A 9,350-nucleotide genomic window follows, 5' to 3' on the forward strand; every position below is an offset into this window, starting at 1 on the left:
CAGTCTCCTCAGTCAATGGGATTTCCCGGGCAAGAATACTGGAGTGGGTTGCCATTTCCTTCTCCAGGGCAATCTCCCCGACTCAGGGATGGACCCTGCCTCTACTGCCTTGCAGGCTGATTCTTTAATCCTGCAGGTTATAGGTAGCCTATTTTAAAGACACTGGGATTATTCTGCTCTCTGAACACACCCTGACTTTTGAAAAACACAAAAAACCTTTGCTCTTGGATCTATTTTATCGGGAATAAAATAGAATTAAAAACTACCTACTCTAGTTCCCAAATCTTCCCCTAGCCCGTTCAGTAGCCTGTACAAGTACTTACCATATTTCATCCTAATTATTTGCTATCTTGACCACTAGTACTTTGCATTCTAAGAAGTAAGATCTCAAACTGGGTCCTATTCCTATCACTGATCTTGTCACTGACTAGAAAGGTGGACATTTTCCTTAATCTTTTACTTTTCTCCATGTTTACCCCAAAGTACCCTTCCCTGCCAATTATTTTGTAGCTGTATTGTAATTTTAGAAGTGCAATGGCAACAACTGACATTTGCTTAGCTAAAAAATTGACTGTGTCTGCCAACAGCTGAACATTAGTAAACAGAAACTATGTACCATTTCAGCGTGGATTGCCAATGATGTGTGATTCTAAGAATAAAAATTTTAAGTAAATGTTGCTAATGCTTAAGCTAACTTTAAACAATAAAACATTTGTGCATAATTAGAGAAAATTTTTAAAATAGAAGGAAAAAATCCATAACCCTAACACAACTTTTATCATTTTTGTATATTCTCTTATATTTGTGTTTTAAGTAGTTAAAAATCATAGTATAAATTTAACTTTTATTCTTCCTTTTTCCCTATTATAGTTTTTCCAATGAATATTTTAGTAATTTCATGAGATTCTATTAAGTAGGCATCACCATCTACTTGCCTGTTGTTACATACTCTGCCTCTAATTTTTCACTACCTAAAAAATACTGTGAAGGAAATATTCCTGCACACAGCTTTTTTCCCCATATTTAAAAATTATCTAGGGTAAAATGTAAAATACCAATTCAGAAGGTACAAGCATATATTCTCCCTGATGCACATTACCAAATCAGTTTTCAAAGGGCTGTACTAACTGAAACGTATCATTGCCAACACTGTGTAAGTATATGATTATTTGGCTTCTGATACAAACAAATGTAAGCAAGCTCTTCACATACATGATTAAATTAGGTAAAAAGTTTTAATTTTGTAACCTCAGCAATAGCTTTGGAATAACTAGGCTTTGTGTTACTCTCAGTTCAGTTGAAAACTTAGTCATAGCATTCCCTTTTTGAACCCTTTGTGTGTGATGTAGATTCACGTTTAAGGTAATACACAGAAAAGGAAAATCCTGCCTGTGTGATATGCATGTAAAAAATGACTAGGTCCCAGAACCTGTGAAACAGGAACAGACAATACAGTCTCTGGGTCCAAATGACAACTGAACTGAGGAGGTGTCATCTGTAAATGACTATAATTTGTCAGAACAGTCAGTGGAGAGATATTCCTAGAGTGATTTCTCAGAAATTTGGTATTGAGATATAACTGATATCAGGGACGATGAAAATTACTTTATCCATGCGGACCCTAGAATCAACATAGGTCTCATGGGCATTCTTTTCAGTGATGTATGTTCAACATCTCTATAGTGCATTCCAAATAAAACTAACTGACTCAATGGACATGAATTTGAGCAAACTCCTGGAGAGAGTGGAGGACAGAGGAGTCTGAAATGTTTTTGTAATTTTCCAGTAGTCATGTATGGATGTGAGAGTTGGACTATGAAGAAAGCTGAGTACCAAAGAATTGATGCTTTTGAACTGTGGTGTTGGAGAGACTCTTGAAAGTCCCTTGGACTACAAGGAGATCCAACCAGTCCATTCTAAAGGAAATCAGTCCTGAATATTCATTGGAAGGACTGATGCTGAAGCTGAAACTCCAATACTTTGGCCACCTGATGTGAAGAACTGACTCATTTGAAAACACCCTGATGCTGGGAAAGATTGAAGGTGAGAGGAGAAGGGGATGACAGAGGATGAGATGGCTGGATGGCATCATCAACTCAATGGACATGAATTTGAGTAAACTCTGGGAGTTGGTAATGGACAGGGAGGCCTGGTGTGCTGTGGTCCAAGGGGACACAAAGAGTCGGACATGACTGAGTAACTGAACTGAACTGAACTGAGCACTGAAAGAGCAGGATCTAACAGGATACAAGCAATTAACTGCTGCAGTTGAATCAGTTCAGTTCAGTCTCTCAGTTGTGTCTGACTCTTGTGATCCCACGGACTGTAGCACGCCAGGCTTCCCTGTCCATCACAACTCCCGGAGTTTACTCAGACTCATGTCCATTGAGTCAGTGATACCATCAAACTATCTCATCCTCTGTCATCCCCTTCTCCTCCTTCCTTCAATCATTCCCAGCATCAGGGTCTTTTCAAATGACTTCTTCGCATCAGATGGCCAAAGTATTGGAGTTTCAGCTTCAGCATCAGTCTTTCCAATAAATATTCAAGACTGATTTCCTTTAGGATGGAATAGTTGGATCTTCTTGCAGTCCAAGGGACTCTCAAGAGTCTTCTTCAACACCACAGTTCAAAGGCATCAATTCTTCAGTGCTCAGCTTTATAGTCCAACTCTCACATCCATACATGACTACTGGAAAAACCAAAGCTTTGACTAGACAAACCTTTGTTGACAAAGTAATGTCTCTGCTTTTTAATATGCTGTCTAGGTTCATAACTTTTCTTCCAAGGAGCAAGCACCCTTTAATTTCATGGCTGCAGTCACCATCTGCAGTGATTCTGGAGCCCCCAAAAATAAAGTCTCTCACTGTTTCCATTGTTTCCCCAACTATTTGCCATGAAGTGATGGGACCAGATGCCATGATCTTAGTTTTCTGAATTTTGAGCTTTAAGCCAACTTTTTCACTCTCTTCTTTCACTTTCATCAAGAGGCTATTTAGTTCTTCTTCGCTTTCTACCATAAGGGTGGTGTCATCTGCATAGCTGAGGTTACTGATATTTCTCTCCGCAGTCTTGATTCCAGCTTGTGCTTCTTCCAGCCCAGAGTTTCTCATGATGTACTCTGCATCTAAGTTAAATAAGCAGGGCAACAATATACAGCCTTAACGTACTCCTTTTCCTATTTGAAACCAGTCTAGTGTTCCATGTCCAGTTCTAACTGTTGCTTCTTGACCTGCAGCAAGATTTCTCAGGAGGCAGGTCAGGTAGTCTGGCATTCCCATCTCTTGAAGAATTTTCCACAGTTTGTTGTGATCCCACAGTCAACAGCTTTGGCATAGTCAAAAAGCAGTAGATGTTTTTCTGGACTCTCTTGCTTTTTCGATGATCCAGCGCAGGTTGGCAATGTGACCTCTGGTTCCTCTGCCTTTTCTAAATCCAGCTTGAACATCTGGAAGTTCACGGTTCATGTACTGTTGAAGTCTGGCTTGGAGAATTTTGAGCATTACTTTGCTACCGTGTGAGATGAATGCAATTGTGTGGTAGTTTGAGCATTCTTTGGCATTGCCTTTCTTTGGGATTGGAATGAAAACTGACCTTTTCCAGTCCTGTGGCCACTGCTGAGTTTTCCAAATTTGCTGGCATATTGAGTGTAGCACTTTCACAGTGCCATCTTTTAAGATTGGAAACAGGTCAACTGGAATTCCATCATCTCCACTAGCTTTGTTCATAGTGGTGCTTCCTAAAGCCCACTTGACCTTGCATTCCAGGATGTGTGGTTCTAGGTGAGTGATCACACCATCATAATTATCTGGGTCATGAAGATCTTTTTATATAGTTCTTCTGTGTATTCTTGCCACCTCTTCTTAATATCTTCTGCTTCTGTTAGGTTCATACCATTTCTGTCCTTTATTGTGCCCATCTTTGCATGAACTGTTCCCTTAGTATCTCCAATTTTCTTGAAGAGATCTCTAGTCTTTCTCATTCTACTGTTTTCCTCTATTTTTTAGCACTGATCACTGAGGAAGGCTTTCTTGTCTCTCCTTGCTTTTCTTTGGAACTCTGCATTCAGATGGGTATATCTTTCCTTTTCTCCTTTGCCTTTCATTTCTCTTCTTTTCTCAGCTATTGTAAGGCCTCCTCAGACAACCATTTTGCCTTTTTCATTTCTTTTTCCTGGGGATGGTCTTGATCCCTGCTTCCTGTACTGTGTCATGAACCTCCATCCTTCGTTCTTCAGGCACTCTGTCTATCAGATCTAATCCCTTGAATCTATTTGTCACTTCCACTGTATATCGTTAGGGATTTGATTTAGGTCATACCTGAATGGTATGGTTTCCTAGTGGTTTCCCCTACTTTGTTTAAGTCTGAATTTGGCAATAAGGAGTTCATGATCTGAGCCACAGTCAGCTCCTGGTCTTGTTTTTGCTGCCTGTATAGAGCTTCTTCATCTTTGGCTGCAAAGAATATAATCAATCTGATTTCAATGTTGGCCATCTGGTGATGTCCATGTGTAGAGTCTCTTGTGTTGTTAGAAGAGGTGTTTGCTCTGACCAATGTGTTCTCTTGGCAAAACTCTATTAGCCTTTGCCCTGCTTCATTCTGTACTCCAAGGCCAAATTTGCCTGTTACTCCAGGTATTTCTTGACTTCCTACTTTTGCATTCCAGTCCCCTATAATGAAAAGGACATCTTTTTGGTGTGTTAGTTCTAAAAGGTCTTGTAGGTCTTCATAGAACCATTCAACTTCAACTTCTTGAAGGATTCCCTTGCGGAACCCATCTTTGCATGAAATGTTCCCTTGGTATCTCTAATTTTCTTGAAGAGATCTCTAGTCTTTACTATTCTATTGTTTTCCTCTATTTCTTTGCCTTGATCACTAAGGAAGGCTTTCTTATCTCTCCTTGCTATTCTTTAGAACTCTGCATTCAGATGAGTTTATCTTTCCTTTTCTCCTTTGCTTTTAGCTTCTCTTCTTTTCACAGCTATTTGCAAGGCCTCCTCAGACAACTAAATGCCTTTTTGCATTTCTTTTTCTTGGTGATGGTCTTTATCACTTGATCATTTTTATCATAGTCCAACTTGATATGCAAAACTCAGGAGTTCATTTTGCCTTAAAGCTGCTTTCTGCTCCCAGGTTGGGACTGCTTATGCAGGGATAGGAGACTCAGGCATGGTTGATTCCTCCCCTCGCCTTACTTCTTCCTAGATGAGAACTGGAGAGAACTGGAAGGAACAGGTATGTGTTGATACTTGGGGTTCCCCACGAATGGTAAATATTCAAAACTGATCAATTCTTTTGCAGCTCCTTTCTGGTAGGGGGACTCTGGTAGAGCTTTTCTTCATGAGAAATTCCTGAGTTTTGTTCCCTTGATAGACAAGTGCCTGCACTTTAGTTATTCACTCACACCCCATCCTAGCTCTGTATTGAATGCTGCACCTCCATCCTCTTTCCTATGAGATAGACTAGCCCCCAGGTAGAAGGCTGCATGGGAGGGATTTCTTTAAAAATGATCACAAGACCAGAACCTTCCTTCCCATCATATCTAATTATGAGGACTCATATCTCTGCCCTACTGTGAGAGTTGGACTATAGAGAAAGCTGAGCACTGAAGAATTGATGCTTTTGAACCGTGGTGTTGGAGAAGACTCTTGAGAGTTCCTTGGACTGCAAGGAGATCCAACCAGTCCATCCTAAAGGAAATCAGTCTTGAATATTCATTGGAAGGACTGATGCTGAAGCTGAAACTCCAATACTTTGGCCCCCTGATGCAAAGAACTGACTCACTGGAAAAGACCCTGATATCAGGAAAGATTGAAGGTAGGAGGGGAAGGGGATGACAGAGGATGAGATGGTTGGATGGCATCACCGACTCAATGAATATGAGCTTCAGTAAGCTCCAGGAGTTGGTGATGGACAGGGAAGCCTGGCATGCTACCGTCATTGGGCTTGCAAAGAGTTGGACACAACTGAACATCTGAACTGAACTGATATCTCTGTCCTACTATTGATAGAAGTCACAGTTTGCTCTGAATTCAACCATCTCTTTTTGCTTCACTTGGTAGGCATTATTCAGGTCATAGTCAGCCTCTTTACTTTCCATAAGTCTGGCCAGTCCATTCTAGCTTCAAGGAGTAAAGGCCAGGCTCTCAAAGTGGTTCTTTTAAAGACCCTCTCCCTAGGCATGCAGTGAAGGGAAAACACCCCATTTCTCTCTCCCATGGTGCGAGAGGGGCAAAGAGGGAAAAACCATAGCTTCCCTGAAACTTTTCTCAAAAAAATCCTCTTGAGCCTGAGAAGGGTGCTGGGCTCAGGACCTTAAAATCAGTTTTAAACACTCCTTTTGGACAACAGAGGTGGTTTAGCACCTCATAAAGTGGGATTTCCCTGGTGGCTCAGACGGTTAAGCGTCTGTCTACAATGTGGGAGACCCAGGTTTGATCCCTGGGTCAGGAAGATCCCCTGGAGAAGGAAATGGCAATCTATTCCAGTACTCTTGCCTGGAAAAATCCCATGGACAGAGGAGCCTGGTAAAGAGTTGGACGCGACTTCACTTTCACTTTCAAAGTGGGTGTAACTATTGTTTTAAGTCTCAGGTCTCAGATAAAACTGAGACAAAAATCCTCTTTTTCAGATCAACAGAATTCAATATAAACTTTGGATCCTCATTGAATTTATAAGTTTAAGACATTTGTGAGACCATTGGGTGAAATTTGAGCACAAGCTGACTGTTAAATATTACAGAATTATTTTTAACATTGTTGTGGGTATATTTTTTGTAACAGCCCTGTTAGAGGTATGTAAGTGTTAGAGGTATCTATGAAACTGTATTTGGGACTTGCTTTAAAACCCTCAGGGTTGGGCGTAGGATAGAGTAGATAGAATGAGCTTAGTAAATTGGTACTAGTTACTGAAGTTGTGTCAGGGGTACATGGGGATTTACTATACTATTCTCTAATTTTTTTATGTTTGAAATTTTTATGTAAAGTTTTAAAATAAAATTTAAAAGGTAAGGATCCATTTTCATTCTGCAAAATATGTGACAAGTAATCTTCAAAACTGTCAAGATCAAGAAAAACAAAGATGTCCTGAGAAACAATAACAGGAGTCTCAGGAGACATGATGACTAAATGTGTATTCTGGATGGGGTTCTGAAACAGAAGAATGGACTTTAGGTAAAAACTGAGTAAAGCTGAATAACGGATGAACTTTAGTTAATAGTAAGGCATCAATATTGCTTCATTAACTGTGACAAAAAAATGTACCACCCTAATGTATGACATTAATAATGGGAAACTGTGTGTAGGTGATTAGGGGAACTCTCTGTGCTAGCTTCATAATGCTTTTAGAAATTTAAAACTGTCCTAAAATAAAAAGTTAACTCTTCAAAAGTTCATTTTAGTATCTTGTTATATACATAATTAACATTTCAAAATAATTTCTCACTGTAGTGCATGAATAGCATGATTGATTTAAAAATATTTTTAAGTATTTCAGTGTATGGGACATGATTTAAATTTTTGATGAGCATGTAAGTCATGCTCACACTAAGGATTAAACAGTTGATTTTCAAAGCATTAAAGCAGATCTTAACTAGATGTGTTAGTCACTCAGTCACCTCTTACTCTTTGTGACCCCATGGACTGTAGCCCACCAGGCTCCTCTGTCCATGGAATTCTCCAGGCAAGAATACTAGAGTGGGTTGCCATTTCCTACTTCAGGGGATTTTCATGACCCAGGGATTAAACCCATATCTCCCACATTGCAGGCAGATTCTTTATCAACTGAGCCATCAGGGAAGCCCTTCTTAACTGGATAAAGAAGCACAAATAAATAATTAAATATATAATCATACCTCGATTAATGAAAAGAATGTATTACAGAAACCATTTATTTCTAGAAGAAGAAGTTATATAAAATGCAAAACATATTGGAGAAGTGAGGAAACTATAGAAAAGTATCATTTTGCTTAGCACTGTGTACTTTAGAAAACATGAAATATGCATCTAGAGGTCTCAAGTAACAGAAGGATAAAGTTAAGATTAGCTCAAGAGGGGACTAATCAGAGATACTGCTGCTTGGACACATTGCAAAGGCAACAAATAGCAAAGGCAAGTTTTAAACAGAATGTGCCTAGGTTCTGCTATAGCGCCAAAGACAAGGAAGAGAAGAAAGGAAAAGACACTAATTGAAAAAATTAGGCAACACAGACCCTTCCCCTCCTAATATCTCCCAGGCACAGACTTACAGACTTGAGCCAAACTCAGGTTTTCCTATGGAAGCAAGAAGCCTATCTGGGGAAGACAGCCCTTAAGATTCCTCTTTAGAATGTGCGCGTATGTGGGTCCGCGTGCACATACACACGCACGCACGCACGCACGCACGCATGTACGTTTCCCTTCAGATTCCTTCTTAAAGTACACACACACACACACACAAATGCACACATGGAAGTTTATTCCCTGAGAGGTATAAATTACATTTACTCTCAGATCTGATCTAGTGTGACATCAAGGCTTCTCCAGTATTTAAAACAAATCATCTATTTCATGATGCTTTTGCTAGATCACAGGATGTATATACAGCATCCATCCCAATCTCTAGCTTGCTTTCTTATTCTCTAAAGTTGGACAGTTTAAAGTTACATCCTTGCAATAAGGTACTTTCTGTGATAGAGGATCAGACCATGCTAGATATGGAGGTGGGTGTGAGCGAGACTGAGGCCCTCTGCTGCTGGTTCTGTGATAAGCACAATGGAGGAGTTTAGTTTTTTTGTGTCATTAACTGAGGTCACCATGACTGCAGCCTCTTGGCACTGAGAGTGCAGGATATCCATTTGACTGGTTAGTATCACGTACCAAGTTCTGGAGTAGCAGTTTCTTGGGTGTGGCAGAACGTGGCAGCTTCCTAACGGTGGCAGGAAAGACAGTTTTAGAGCCCTCAGTTTCTCAATTCAGTACGTGGTTTCTTTTTTTTTTTTTTTATTTTTAAACTTTACATAATTGTATTAGTTTTGCCAAATATCAAAATGAATCCATCACAGGTATACATGTGCTCCCCATCCTGAACCCTCCTCCCTCCTCCCTCCCCATACCATCCCTCTGGGTCATCCCAGTGCACTAGCCCCAAGCATCCAGTATCATGCATTGAACCTGGACTGGCATCTCGTTTCATACATGATATTTTACATGTTTCAATGCCATTCTCCCAAATCTTCCCACCCTCTCCCTCTCCCACAGAGTCCATAAGACTGTTCCATACATCAGTGTCTCTTTTGCTGTCTCGTACACAGGGTTATTGTTATCATCTTTCTAAATTCCATATATATGCGTTAGTATACTGTATTGGTGTTT

Source organism: Bison bison, unplaced genomic scaffold (genome assembly GCF_000754665.1).
Source record: "Bison bison bison isolate TAMUID 2011002044 unplaced genomic scaffold, Bison_UMD1.0 scf7180017864166, whole genome shotgun sequence".
Lineage (NCBI taxonomy): Eukaryota > Metazoa > Chordata > Mammalia > Artiodactyla > Bovidae > Bison > Bison bison.